General features: G+C 38.2%; 1 protein-coding gene across 7 annotated transcripts in view; it reads left to right on the forward strand.

The window, feature by feature from the left end:
• NCOA2 (nuclear receptor coactivator 2) overlaps positions 1-15,018 on the forward strand; it is a 192,703-nt gene that overhangs the window by 85,636 nt on the left and 92,049 nt on the right. For 5 of the 7 annotated variants that reach the window (XM_030475117.1, XM_030474974.1, XM_030475280.1 and 2 more), the window contains one exon: positions 13,543-13,640. The exons of 1 other annotated variant lie outside the window; for it this stretch is intronic. The gene's annotated coding sequence lies outside the window, so the exon portion shown is untranslated. Of the gene's footprint in view, positions 1-12,442; positions 13,474-13,542; positions 13,641-15,018 lie in introns of those variants that run through there. One more of the 7 variants, XM_030475570.1, reaches the window with a different exon arrangement.

Genomic DNA, 15,018 nt, shown 5'->3' on the forward strand with positions numbered 1-15,018 from the left:
TAGGAGTTGCAATCTTTTGAAGATCTCCATTCCCGAGGTGTGTGATCTTCTGAGAGAGATTTTCTCTCAAACATGTACCCAACTAAACTGTGGAGATCACTGGCTTTGCACAAAGTTCATGACATAACAAATACCTTGGGGTGGGGAGGAGGGGATAGTAACCGGACACATTCATTTGCTGTAGACATAGCAATTGGATTGATATCTGCTTTTCGCTGAAGAGAGGGAGGCAGGAACATGATTTTTGTGCCCCCCGTTGACACGGGAGAGGTTTTGACCTCCTGACAGTCAATCCCGAGGAGCAGCGGGAGCACTGGTAGGGTGCAGATTAGTGAAAGCTGATTGGCACCAAGGACCAGCCCTTCCCATGTTTGTAGATGTGACCACTTACAGCTAATAAGCTTATAATAATTTCTGCTTAAGCACAGGTGGTGAAAGTAGTAGTACCAAAAAAAAAAAAAAAAAAAAAAAAATGTAAGGAGCTTAAATACAGGGAAGGTATGGGGCAAATGGTAGTGAAACATGTGCTGTGTGTCGTAACTGTAAATGTCCAGCTCCTTCTGCACGGGAGGCTGTGTTCATCCCAGCCCTCGATGCTGATATTCCTGTTTACACATCAGCTGTAGGGGAATCAGAGACTGAACTCCACCAAGAAACATTACTTATCTCTCCATTCCATTAAAATATTTTTGCAGTATGGCATAAATATCAAGACTTTCGACAGCTCCTTGTAAATCCTGTGTAGGAATTTTTTGATGACATATACATATTTCATTTTACTGGCTGAAGGACTCCATTTGTGCAAAGGAATAGATTTAATTTGGTCTTCCAAATGAGTTTTTTATTTTTGAAATCTTAAAAAATTCTCTTCTCTAAACCAGACTGCTTTACTGTGGATGACTTGATTGGAAAATAGCACATGCCTTCCTGCCTACTTTGCGTTTGTTACCTAAATGGAGTAAATTCAGCTTGGAGAGGCTTGGGAAGTAGAAAAGGATTTAAAATTATTCCCCTTTAATTAATCCCAGGAAAATTCTGGCAAATCTGTCTTTTCTCAGTGCATGCTATATGTCTTTTAACTCCATTTCATTCTGATAGCATAGACAAAAATCTTGCTGTTTGGCGTTGGGTCCTTTTTCCACAGTGATACTTTGGTTTGTCAATAGCCAGGTTTTGGGTTTATCTCATTTTAGAACACGCACAATAAGGAGTGTGTGTGGTTTGTGATTTTTTGATTTTTTGATTTTTTTATTTTTTAATTAAAAACTTGGTTTTTGTAAAGGAAACATTCCAATGGTGGTGTTAGTTAAATCTAGCTTTGAAGTGCTGACCTTTCATGAAATAGTGCTTTACTACCAATTGTTATAAGCTAGTGGTGATAACAGTAGTGATAATTTTTTTCCCCTTTAAAATATAAATCTTTGGTTTGTTTAAACATCATGTTATTTGAACAGAGTAAGCTCCCTCTGTGGCAGATTATAGTACATTCTTTCTTTGGGGAAAAAGAAACAAACACAATCAAAGCAAAGAAGTAACCCAAGGCTTATTTCTTTGTTATCTTTCTTGGCTAACACAGAAGGACCTTGGTTCCTACTACTGCTGCACTTCACAGGGCAGTTGAACAGATTATTTTATGTGCTATATGCTTCTAAATTCTCAGCAGTCTGAGGCAACATAAAGACTCCATCTGAAAAGTAAAGAACATTCTGATCTTACTCCAAGAAAGCTTTTACATATAATCTTTACAGTTAAGGACATGAATGGAGCCTTGGACTTAACATTAGGTAAAACAGTTCAGAGAACTGCAAGATTAACTCTTTAATCCAGAGCATTATTGCTGTGGTGTTAACTAACAAACCGTGTTCCCATTGTGGTACATTCTCATAAATACTCTCATAGTTATGTATCAGTCTGGGGTTGCAATTAAACAGTTTTCCATACAAAACTTTTTGCACATTTATGTTTTATTAAAGTATTTTTCAGCCACTTCTTAGCTCATGGAAATATGAAAGAGTATCTGAGATTATCTAGAATTTTTGATGTGGCTCAGTTCTGGTTCATATAGATTTAGTCCTAATAATGTATCTTCTTCTGGTAAAGTTGCTGTAAGTAGAATCAGTCTTTCTAAAATGAATAATTTTCTGGTTGGAGTGTTTACAAGGTGTCATAAAATCAATATCAGAAAGTAATCTGCTGAAGTACCTCTCTGTACAATTTGGGTAGTAGTATGCTACAACTACTACTACTCTCTTCAGGTTCGATCTGGTATCTGATATGGTCTCCAGGAAATTCTCAGTGTGAAAGAGGACATATTTGATCCCTGTTCAGCAGCTCCTGACAGCTCTGCCCATGGAGCCAGTGCCCTTTCCAGGATGTTTGCACAAGATGATTATGGAACATTTCTGTACTGTCCTGGTACTACATTCCTAAAGCTAGTAATTTTTTCTACTTTCTCCCCATGAATGTGTTTAGACTTCTATATTTGTAAAAGAGCTAACATCCATTGTGCTTTCTCATGTGTCTTGTTGAAGTTCAAGGCAGTATCTGACTGTAAATTGCAACCCGAGTTAAAAAGGCAGCATGCCTGGTATTACCCACTAATATACACCTGGCTTACTGAATGACCTTGAATAGGTCATTTTATGTCTCCGTTCATCCTGAGATCTATAAACTGCAGATAATAAAACATATATCCACCTTTGCAAAAGCTCTTTGAAATCCATGAGTAAAAGGTGTCCCATAAGGTCAAAATATGAATTATTTATTGCTACATGACATGCACAGCATGCAGACCGTAGGGTTATAAAAATCCTGTCTGTTCCTTTTCCCCCTGAGAATAGAAGTCATGCCTTCAGAGCTCTCCTTAGAGAGGAAGTATTTGTCGTAAGAAATCTGATATAATCTTTATGTGTATGAGTGTGTGATAATATTGAAACTTTGGTATCTCCAAGGAATTGGTTTCAAGTGTTAATACTCAGCTTTCTCTGACAAATGCAAATGCAATTTTCAAAGTAATAAACATTTTTTAAATAAAGAATGAATATGAGAAGATTAGAAAGAATAATCAGAGGTGGGGGGAATATTGGCTTTTGAAGCAGGGAATTAGAATTTCATAGCATCAAAACTGTTGTAGAGTTACTACAGGGTAACAGATCATTTGACTTCCAGGTAATTACTAATACTCACCATTATCCATTTCCTGATATTTGACATACCAGCCATATGCTTTGAAAGAAACTGATTTTTCTTTTAGTATGTTTCCTAGGGTTTGTTGTAGGCCCTATTTGTCATCCAAGTATGTAAAGTGGAAAAAACTATGTTCTCTGCTTACTATTTGTAGTGTTTATTTTACTAATTTAGGTGTGTATTATTCAAGATAAGATATATATACACACATATACACATACACAGACATATATATAGGTAGATACAAAATTACGGAACGCAAGAATAGGTATGTCACAATCCAGTTAGGGCTTTACACTTCAATGTGAACATCTTCAACTGTACTTGGAATTCAGTAGGCAACCAGCATAGATTTTAGAGAACCGGTGTACAAGCTGAGATATGCTACTTCAGTAATTGGGTTTCTCAGTATCAGTTTTGGCCTCCGAAACAGTTTAAGGGATGGTCTTCAGCAGAGAACACTAAAATTATCAAGCATTGAAATCCATTACATTAGCATAAATTTGAAGTGCTTGGCCTTTAATCCAAGTCCAGATATTAGGTCAGAATTATATGCAGCTAAATCCAAAAGAGCCTTTAACTATTTGGGATAGGCCCAGACTTTCTAGTACTGACAATAGAGGCAAAACGGTTCTTGCACAGATTTTAAAACTCCCTTGGGGATAATAAACTCCTGGATAACTTTGGTTCTCTACTGCACTGTTGGGTGAAGTGCAGTTTTACAGCTGAAGTCACATCTGGTTGGAAAGACTGGGGAGATGTTACAGGAAAGAAAATTGTGATGGAAAAGGGAAGCAGTACTATGCCCAAGTAAGATATTCTTGAGAAAATTGTTCAAAGAAAAATTACTTCTACATGTCTTAATACAGTTGGTTTAGAGAACTGTAGTTTAAGGCCATAGTAAATTGTCTGGTTAAAAGGAGCCATCTGCTTGGAAATATTTCCCTTCATGTTGCCTTCCATCTTGGTTCTCTTCCATTATGCTTTAGGCATCATTTTGCTTGTTCTTTGTATTTATTTGATACTTTCATCTAGCACTTTTCACAGCTTTAGAGTCTGAGGACCTTGCTGCTCTGATTTTTCTTATCTGCCCGCTGCTTCAACACTGACAGTGGCTGAGGTACTGAAGGCTAAATATTGATAAAGGTAATTCATCTATACAAACTTACATATAGCATAGATATTAAGTGAGTGAGATGTATTAAAGATTGCAGGGACCCTGTGTCATGGAAGCTTCCTAAGTACTTAAAACCTAAATAGGTACTTTATCACTTCTTCTTCTTTCTCCTTATCCTTCTCAGTAATCTCCATTGCAAATACAAATATTAGTGTCAGTGTTATGTGGGGGTATAACTGTCTCAATATTCCCTTTGCTGCTTTTATCCCTTGTATTATGAAATATTCAAACTCATAAAATAATATTGCCATCACAGAAGTTTTTTTTAAAACCCTGCTTTAGTAGAGAAGAACAACACTGCAGCCAGGAGCTGTAATCTCTCTTGTATTGCCTGGTTTTCTAAAATTGAGGCATTTTAAGTGATCCTCTTAGTCCCCAATGCATCACTCATTACTTCCACTGGGGGCTCTCCCCTGTTGCTTCTCTCAAAAAGTGTTCTCACGTATACCCCTCCTCAGTGCCAATTAGTACATGCCTATAGATAGTATGTACAGCTAGCATATTCAGAATTGTGTTAAATCCAGAGTCTCCAGGCAGCAGGTAATTTAAGAAATTGCATCTCTCGTGGCTAATAGGGACATAGATTTGCCATCCTTTGTTGGCTTCTTTCCATGCTTTTTAAAATTTCTTTTACTTTAGATGTATCTACCTACTGATCTGGAAGGGCTTACATTTCTGGATGGTCATCACTGTATGTTGCACCCACTCCCATGTAAGATTAAAAGAATGAAAAAGGGGTTGTTTTTTCAAAGGCCTTTCAAGAAAAAACCATCCTTCAGCTGCCCCCGATACCTTGATTTTCTTTGAACAGTAACATCAGCAAACACTTGCAGCGTCAAACATGCTCATCAAGAGAATCCAGTTTGAAAGCAAAACTCCTTTTAATACTAATTAATGGCTTTTGTTCACTTAAATTTTATTGTATCCTCCCCTGGTAAGCTGTTGCCTGGGAGAACAAGTGACTGTCCCTGAACCTTGGCTCTGCTGAGCTAAGTTAGAAGGAATTTCCAAAATCTGAGTGGCTATCAGAATGTCTGGGTAGATGTTCCAAAACAACAGCATTCCAAACCCACAACTCCCATCATATGCATTAAAGAGAAAATCAGCCTTCAGTGTCCAGGGCCATACATGGCCTTAGCAGTCAGAATTAGCACCGCAGGGTCATATCTAAATCAGCTGATAAAAATGCGTGTCCTAGAACAAAACCACGAGATGGTCTTGAAATGTTGTTCAGCAATTAAGGCTGGCTGGATTCCGTTTGGACAACAGTAGTGGCCGTACACTTGGTCCTGAAGGTTGCCCTGTGGGGTGTCCTGCTTCTCAGGTGGTGGTGCAGAGGCACAGAGCACATCAGTTCTCCCACGGTTGCTTTGGCTGTCTGTTGTCTTGTGGTTGACTTTCTGATTTTGAAAGCTGTATATGACTTTGACCAGGTTATTTCACAGATCATCTCTGTCTTCTTTTGCTATGCTGCTGTTAAATGTTCTCTGTGAGGCTTTTTTGTCTTGATGTGTTGCATGCCCTGCTTATTTTCTCTAGTTTTGGGAAAGTAATTTCACAGGAGAAAGGACAGTTAATTTCAGGACTTGGCTGATCTCAGAAGGATACCCTCTTCACTCAAGGTAAATGGCTTATACAATGTTAGTATTATTACATTATTAACTTGCAGCTTAGAAAATGTGGGTTCTTAAGAACCTAGGCAGGCAATTTGTAAAAATCTAAATAACTCATAAATCTCATATTAAGGGTGATTTGCTAAGGGTTTTAAGAAATAGTCCTGTGAACTGTGAAGTACTGCAGTTCAAGATGAGAGAGTCATGACAACCGTGTGTCTGAAAGATAAAGATGGGGGTCTCCTTGCCAAAAGCAAAGCATGGCAGTGCGTTCTTCCAAACTTGACTTTTCTCCCCATGTAAGTGACCTTATATCATCTTGTGCTTCAGTACAACATGCTCAAGCACAGTCCATATTGATATTTTTGTTAGATTGAGTTAATGCTTTTGAGATTGCTTTTGTGGAAAATTCAAAATGTGTAAACATGGTACGGGCCACTAATTTTATGCTGAGGGAAGACCTTTCAGTTGGTAGCAATTGTAAAGTGTCTGCCATCTGTTTACTAAGATTGTGTCTGACTTTAACTTTTAATATTGATGTACAATATAACATCAATATATGTGTGTGTAGAAATTCTCAGGATGGGACAGGATTTACTATATGTTCTAAATATTTCAGATTAAAATTATTGAGCTGTCTGCTCTTTCTGAACATTTCCCTTCAGTTATACAAATGTACCTACTTTGCAGTTCATTTTAGGGAAAACCTGTAACAAAGTGAAGTTGAAACATAGATTTCTGTTTTGGAATTTAGTGTGTTGAAGTTTTCTCTTAAGAGTTAGCAATAGACCCAGTCCTGACATGTTTCCTCTTTTATCACAGACTTTAATATTCAAGGCTAACCGCACTGGGGGTAATTTGAGATTGTGTAGCACTTCTGCTCAGAATTAGGTTTCTGTTAGAATGTTACGTATTGTTTCTGCTGCAAATAATTACCTGTATACCTAAATTTTGCTTTTTCTTTATTTAGATGAATTGAGTATTGTCTTCCATGTTTTAGAGCTGTCATTTGTTATTACTGGCCCTAGTAGCAAACCTGCACTTTAGTTGGATGAGAAGTGAACAGGTCTGGTTTATGTTGAACAAATAACTGTCATTGGTTTAAATATTCCTTAATACTTTACATTCAGTGATTGCCATTGTACTAGCACAAAGGGGTTTTTTTATCTTTTACCCTCACCAAGTGAAATTTTAAGTTTTTGATTTTCACAATGCTTCAGTTAAATCTCAATTTCGTTGCATCAACCTCATTATAAAAAGGAGCACACACCAATTGTCCTAAAGTTGATTTTTATTTCATATCAGAGTATTTAATTATTTTATAGTAAATCAAATGAATTCCAGCTGCTGCTACTATTTCTTTCACTTTTGTTTTACTTGGTAGGCTGCAGTCTCTGCCTCGTCAAATAGTGTTATCTCTTGATAGCCCTTGTAGTTTTCCAGGAATATTTGTGCTCAGGCTCAGTTAAACAGGGATTTTTTCATGGTTCTGCCTGATACTGATAGAAATTATCACCAGAACACTTTAGAACTCTCAGTAGAAAAGATAACTTTCTTTAGTTTCTCTCCTGTACTTTGTATCATCCACTGATATTATAAATGTTTAATAATACCAAAATCTGGGGCATGACCCTTCTTTACTGTGCACTAAATTCCGAACGGTTAAAGCAAGAGGTCAGTCCTCCGTGTTTACTGTTCATCAATGTTTACCTTCATCACTGTTTACTGTTCAGCATTTCCACTGATGTAGCACTGTTTGACATGTTAGTAAGATTTGGCTAGAGTGGATGATGTAGCATTAAATTAGCTTATTATTTATTCTCAAATTTGTAAAGAGCAACTGTCCCTGTGTTTCAGTTCTCCCATGTGAAGCTAGTTGTAATGGGTAGCATCTTCCTTCTTTAGTGAGGTCTCTTGGAGGCATGTGAAACCCCAGAATTTCAGGGTCTGCAAGATACAGTCTCTGTGTTTCCTCATGGGAAGTGACTATTCAAATGTACAGCAATGTCTGCAAGCCACAGTTAGAAGACGACTACTGAACATAAACGAGACATGAGACTTTTATGACTTACTGGAAAATGTTAGCTTTCTCTTCAGAGAGAAGTCCAGGAGCATAGACCCACGTATTCGTCACCAGGTATGGTAATTCGCTGTATTCTAAACTAAAGGTAGAGGTCCTACTTGCATTAAACACAACAGCAACTTTCTGTTTCAAGGAAAACCACAGGCAACTTATCAAATCTTGCTGAGTTCACACAGCGTTGCTGTTATGGCCAGATGGAGCGTTATACTGTGCTGCCCTCCCTGGTTACTAGAGACCATGAAATTTCACCAAATGATTTCTTCCTTAATCCTCCACCTTGATTGAGTCATATGCTGTCATTTAGAAGTATATTTGTTTCTAGCTGAGACTACATGAGAGAAAACCTACCTTATCCTTGTATGAATTAGTATGATTTTGTTTTGCTATTAATAATAAACATTTTCTAGTCTGACTTCTGTCTAATTTAAATCTCAGCCATTGAATCTTGCCAGCTGTTGGTCTGCAGATTTTGAGAACCTTTTATTACCAGAAGTCTTTTCCCATGTAAGTTTGTCTATTCTGGGATGAGGTGAAATAATGAGTTTGAGCTGATTTTAAAAATATATTCACTGAAAGGCACATTCTGTAGAGCTGAAAGTAATTTCTTGGGGGAGAGGGGGAAATCCTGCACTTTTCATAGTTTAGCTACATTCTGTTAAAAATGGATGGTAGCACTAGATCTTACTACATTTATGTAATGTGTTTTGTTAATACAGCATTTATTTCTATGCTGTAGTATTTCCATTCTGGTTTTCTCTGGTTGCTCAGCTTCCTGTGCTGAGTTCCTCCCGTGTGCTATCAGTGCGGATGGAAGTAATACACTGTCTTGAACTTGTCTTTCTGTGGATTGAGGCCCATCTCCACCAGAGAGCACCTTGCTGTGTGTAACCCGTAGAGAGCACTACCAAGCACCCCGAGGCAGAGACTCTGAGCAGGGGATCTGACCCTTTTTTAGTTTGCAAGAGGAAAAAGAGTTGAGCCAGGAGGTGACCATTTCCAGATTGCACTGAAAGAACTCGTTTTTCTTTTCTCATCTGCCTTCTTCATTAAAGGTAAGGGAGTGAAGCGGTAGAAATTTAAAAAAGAAAAAAAAAGGAAGGAATCCCAAACAACCATTACTCGAAAATCTCAGTTAACCATAGTCATCAAACCTGTATTAAAAAAAAAAAAAAAGAAAAAAAGAAAAAAAGAGCTCAATTGTCAATGGACATGCCCTTACAGAACTTAATTGTTATATATAGCACAAACCGCAGTATTGAATTCTCCAGTTAGATATTGCAGAAACTTGCACACAGAATACTTCAAGTGGGTGGCTGGGTGCATGCTTATAAAGTTATGAGAGCCTTGGTAAACTGTATTCAAGAAGCATGGACGTTTTCATACTACGAGGAGAAGTCAGCCGTAAAATCTTGAGATATTGAGAAAGGAGGGGGAATGTTTTCATTGCCCTCGATGGACAGAAATCACAAGGTACTTAGCACTGTAGGTAAATGTATTGTTAATACAGAGACTGATTGTGAGAAATGCCCAGTCCTTCAAATTCCAGTGAAAGTATATTTGGTACGATTCTTGTGTCCCTCAAGAGAAGATGCAAAGGTCAGAAAACCAAGAATTATCTACTTTTATGTACTTACCTACCTATTGTATTTGTTTTTCCTCAACTGGTGAAAGAAAAACAATAATCTGCTTGGTTTTCAAGTAGTGGTCAGTTAGGAATTCCTGAACTGGTAAAATGTCAACAGGTTTCCAGTTTTGATTTGAAAACCCAAACAGTTTTGTTAGTGTTCAGATAGAGGAATTTTTAAAAACTGACCTAATATTTCAAAACTGTATGCTATGCGTGCTTCTACATTTATTGAAATGTAACACATGAAAAATAATTGTACTGTCTTTGTTCCTGACCTGAGCAGCAATACCCTTGTTGTGCTTCTTGGCAGTCAGTCCTAGTAGTTTCTGCTTGTTGCTCTCTGTGCCGGTGTAGGGCTTTGCCTTTCCAGTCTTTCTCACAAGCAGTGCTTAAGGCTGCCTAGTCAGCTTTCCTAAAAGTCAGTGGCCTCTTGCCTTGAATAAAGCCTAGTGAGTCAGCTTTGTAATCTTTCAAATACATCTTGAAGTGTCTTGCTTTTCTGCAGTGTAAACAAGGGCCGGCACTATAGCCGGCAATTATGGTACCCCTTTGAGTACTTCAAACTGAGAGGATTGAAGGATTATAAAGGTGAAATTTGATCATCCTGGATATGGCATAAAGGGTGAGGGAAGGGACTGAAAAATCATGTTTTGGTATTAAAAAGACTGAAAAGATGTGTAGGGCTTGCTTTACCAGTCCTTGCCTCAGGTGCAGGTATGTTAGAAGAAGGGCAAACAACGCCATAGTGTGTGTGGTATGTCCTCATCTTTTCCCAGTTCACTCTTTCCTAAGAAAAAATAAAGAAGAATAAAACACAGACTCCAGGGAACTGTGAAATGCATGCAGCGGAAGCAGTTTTCTGCTTTATCAATTTCAGTTATTTGATCATGTTAAAATACAGATTGTGAATGTTGTAGTGAAGGTACAGCTTCCCTCTTGCCTACTGCAAAGCCACCTGTGGCTGGGCAAACAATAGGAAGCATCAATGAAATATATTTCTTATAGAAAACTTAGATGAACCTCTTCTGCTGTGTAAGATGTTTGTAATAGAAAAAAATCTGTATTGTCAGATTTAGTTTTAAAGGTCACCTGCTCATCCCCAAATTCTGTGTACAATTGCTCTGAAACTCTATTTAGAAGAAAGCAACAGTTCTGTCATTACCATCGGAAGCCTATATCCACTGCCTGGTAAAACCAAATAGCCTTTCCACCTTTGCAGTTGCATATTTCCTTATTTATATTCAGACTAATGATTTCTACCAGGAATATTTTTTCACTCATTTCTTCTTTCTTTTTTTCTTTTTTGTGTAGAATCAGTCTGTGCACTGCAGTAGTATGTTCCCTCTTCTCTATTTGCTTTATCTGTACTCTGTTCTTCACTAAGCAGTCATCTTAACAACATCTGTATACTTTCACTGCTTTCAGTCTTCAGTTCATATTTCAGTTCATATACAAGGACCCTTTTCTGTTACCTTCTTTTTATTTACACATAATTCCTTCCCTAACAGTGTAATTACTGTATTTGTGCTCACCATATTGTGTTGTCTTTGCATTTCTCATCTTATGATTCCTGTAAATATCAGCCGTACAGTTCTAGCTATGGTATCTGACTGGTATGTTCCCATTTTTTTATGTTTTCCTTAGATTTGTACTTCACAAGTGACATAATTTGTGTGTGTGTGTGTGTGTGTCCTTGTGAAAGCTCATTTTCTGTCTGGTGTTTGTCTATTAATATATTTTTTTGAATATCAGAGATGCTCTCTGTAATCTTCATAGGTTTTCCTACATTTATATAATTTTCCAATTTAAACACTACACTTGATGCGCCTTCCTTCAGCTAAGGAATTAATACAGAAAATAGAAGTGACAATTTGTTTTATTAAAAAGATAGCAAAGCAGTTCATGTTCTACTGGGCTTAAAGTCCTATGTAGCTCTGAATAACATTCATTTTGCTCTATAGTGTGGTGCTTTGAGATGGAAGGACATACTTGGGACTGGCAAAAAAAAAAAAAAAGTAGTGTGTATGTTTTTCTGCTGAATATAGTGTATTACATGGTGTCCTTATGGAACCAGATTACTTCCTCCTGGACTGAGGATCTTTCTCAGAGATTCTCTCTAAAGCATGGAAAAGCGAGAAGTGGAAAAGCGGATTCGTGGTGCTGCAGAAGGGGCCCTGTTCCTGTTCCGTTCCAGCTCCCCTGCTGCGGAAAGGTTGTGCCTCAGCTTTGATTGTAGCCTTGGAGCAGGGATTCCCCCAGAGCCTTGAGCAGGGCCGCTTTCCAGAGTAAAGCTGTCCCTAGGGAGAGAAGTAAACAGAGATGGTGACGGGGCAACATTGGCAAAGATGGTGTGTACAGGACAGCCACTGTTTCCTCACAATTTCCACTTTATCTTCCTATTAGTAAACCCACAGTCTCTAACACTAACTTTTTCAGTGTCTGGATAAACTGTGAGTTTATAATCAATGTTGTTTTTAAGGAGAATGGTCTGGTGTACTGGGAAAAGATGGAAGTAGAAGGAGAAAAGGAGATAATTCTTTTTCTTTATCAGATTGGAAAAGAGTAGGTACAAAGTTGTTTCGTGGGCTTGAAAATTATTTTAAAATGCTTCATCCGCAGCTTTCTTAAACAGTTCGCAAAGCCCAACGCTGAAATGTCAGGTGGAAGGCTACGCCATGTGCCAAGGTAATGGGGAAATGGTGTGCCAGTGCAGTAGGGGAAAGGTTTGTTCTGCTTTCAGTCTGTGGAATACTTCAGTGAAGGAAGGACAGAGCAGTATGTTTGTGCGTATACTTTGCCTTTTAGAAGCAGGAAGCCTTCTGAACAGGGCTTGGCACTCAGGAGGAATGGGAACTCTGAAGCTGAAGCTTAGGTAGGTTTCCCCACTAGGGAGTGTATTTAAAAAATGCTTAAGATGTTTGTCAGGATACTGAGTTAAAGCGAGATAAATGATGTTACTTTAAAAAGGCAGTCTCACTGGAGGTTGTGGTGCAGGTAATTTGTTGTTTGTGTTTTTACTGTATTTGCAGGAGAGTTGGGTGCTGGGAGGGGTTGAACCATAGGATGTTGCTGAGAGAAGAGTGTTTATTGCAGCAGAACTAAAATTACAGAAAAAAAAAACCCGAAAGTACTCTGGGGAAAAAGAGTAATTCTAGCACGCCAGATATTCAGTACTAAGCATGCTTAATATTCAGTTTAGTCTCATATGACATGTTTATGGCCAGTGTGTGTGCCCCAATGAAAGCACAGCCTAAAAATGTATTCGTTAATTAGTTTTGGTGCAAGCAGTAGTGAGAGCACACATATTCCTCTTCTCCACCGACTGCACAGTTTGCTTCTCAATAGAGGAAGATGCAAAATGATTTCAAGTGTGCTAGATTTGGGTTTCTCCTGGAGTCGTACCCTGAAAATCGGCAGAAGGGAGGGAGGGGAGTTACTCTGTCTATTATCATCAAGCTCTGCTAATGTAGCCCGGGCACCACGTGACTGCAGAAAAGGCTATTATCTCAATGAAAAGGAAACTGCTTTTTAAAGCAGCAACAGAACAGAAGCAGGAGGAATTTTCGAGTACTCCACCATGCTGGATTGTCAAAGGGGGATCTCTCTGATCAGCAGTTAGGGAAGGATTAACGTGGCCAGTTTGTCAGCTGTCATTAGAAGCAGATGACAGAGATGATAAGCTGCTGGTGCGCACGTCCTCACTCAGCATGTGCTTTGGTTTACATCAAGACATAACACTGGTTTGGGATAATGGAGAGCTGATATTTTTAAGGCTGTAAATTTACTGGTAATCGTCTCCTTTTTTTTATTATTTTCTCCCCCCCCCCCCCCCGACCCCCCTGCTTTTAATAAAAAGCCAGTGTGATGGATGGGGAATTTATCTACGTCTTGACCTGAAGACACAGAAAAACTAGTGAGATCTGCCTTCAACTGCAAAGGCTGGAAGACGACAAGGTGTGTTTCTGAAGTGCCGTGGCTTCATTGTTAGTGCTCTCTTTTTGCATGTGCTCGTGTGTGTGTATCTAGGTGTCTGGATGCTGGGGGGGGGGAAGAAGGGGTTGTTGGTTTGGGGGAGTGGGAGGAAGAGCTAATTTCTTTTGAGCAAGAGAGTTTAAAGGTAATGTTTCTAAACAACAAATACAAAGAAATGATGTAAATTGGATTCTCCGGTTTCTGTAGTTTCCCCCTTTTTAATGGTTACAGGTGTAGTTGTGGTTGCCTGTGACAGTTTTATGGGTTTATGAGGCTAAATATATCTTAGTGCACAGGAAATATTTTTGTAAGCAAGTTTTCTGGCATCCAGAATAGTACACAAACCCATCTATATTTTCCCATTGTCAAGAGGAGGTGGAGCCTGAGAATGTCTTTTTCATTGCAGTAATTACTATTAAATATTCAGTAATTTCTGTGCATACAAAAAAGTACAGAGTAAGTCAAACTGAGACATTTTTGCAATAAAGATTTCTCTTTCTGACCAAAAGCTTAAGTAGACAAAACACACTGGAACATTTGAAGTCATTATATAACTTTCTCTATTCCCCGATCTTAATAGCTTTCTTTACAGGTATGTGATCCCGTAAACAGAATGACATTCAGTTAATCTTCAGACCTCGTATTTATCTCATGGTTATGCATGCTGATGTCATTAAATATCTTGGCATGTTTACCTTTCTTTTAACCTTGGGAGGGCAACATTTAATATTGCAGATTAATTAAATCATAATATCCCCTAAAAAAGGATTATGGATAGTTACTTGTAGTAAGTGAAGGTAGTATGCTGTCTCCTCTGCTCGGGAAGTTATGGCTTTATTTTCCTGTTGTACACAGCATTAAGCCCAGCATTGCTCTTCACCTCACAGAATAATACTAATCCCAGACCACCAAAAAAAAGATAAAATGAAGTGTTTGGATTTCCATAGGAGTGCTCATTGTCACTTTGCTAGAATTTTGCCTCCAAAGTTAAGGGCAGGATTGAGAAGATGTATAAAACGGATCATTACTGCAGTGCACTGTCAGTTTGCTAAAAGTGTGTTTTCCTGGATTTGTATTGAAATAGCAGTAGTGACTATCATGCTTAGAATCCATTTAATAATTAACTAAATACATACAGGAAATGCCATAGCTTATTTTATTTAGGACTTTGAAAAACTTGTGCTACTTTGAGATAGGAGGGGGGGAAGGAAAATATTATTGTTTTTCAAATTAATGTAGTATGTGTTTGAAGAGACTTTATTTCATACTGTGAGGGCAGAGCCAGAACCGTAAACAAGTTAGCACTATTTATTTGCTTGTTCTCTTTTGTCTAGGTTTGATTATTTTAATTGCAGAATAC

The sequence above is a fragment of the Strigops habroptila genome, chromosome 1, assembly GCF_004027225.2.
Source record: "Strigops habroptila isolate Jane chromosome 1, bStrHab1.2.pri, whole genome shotgun sequence".
NCBI lineage: Eukaryota > Metazoa > Chordata > Aves > Psittaciformes > Psittacidae > Strigops > Strigops habroptila.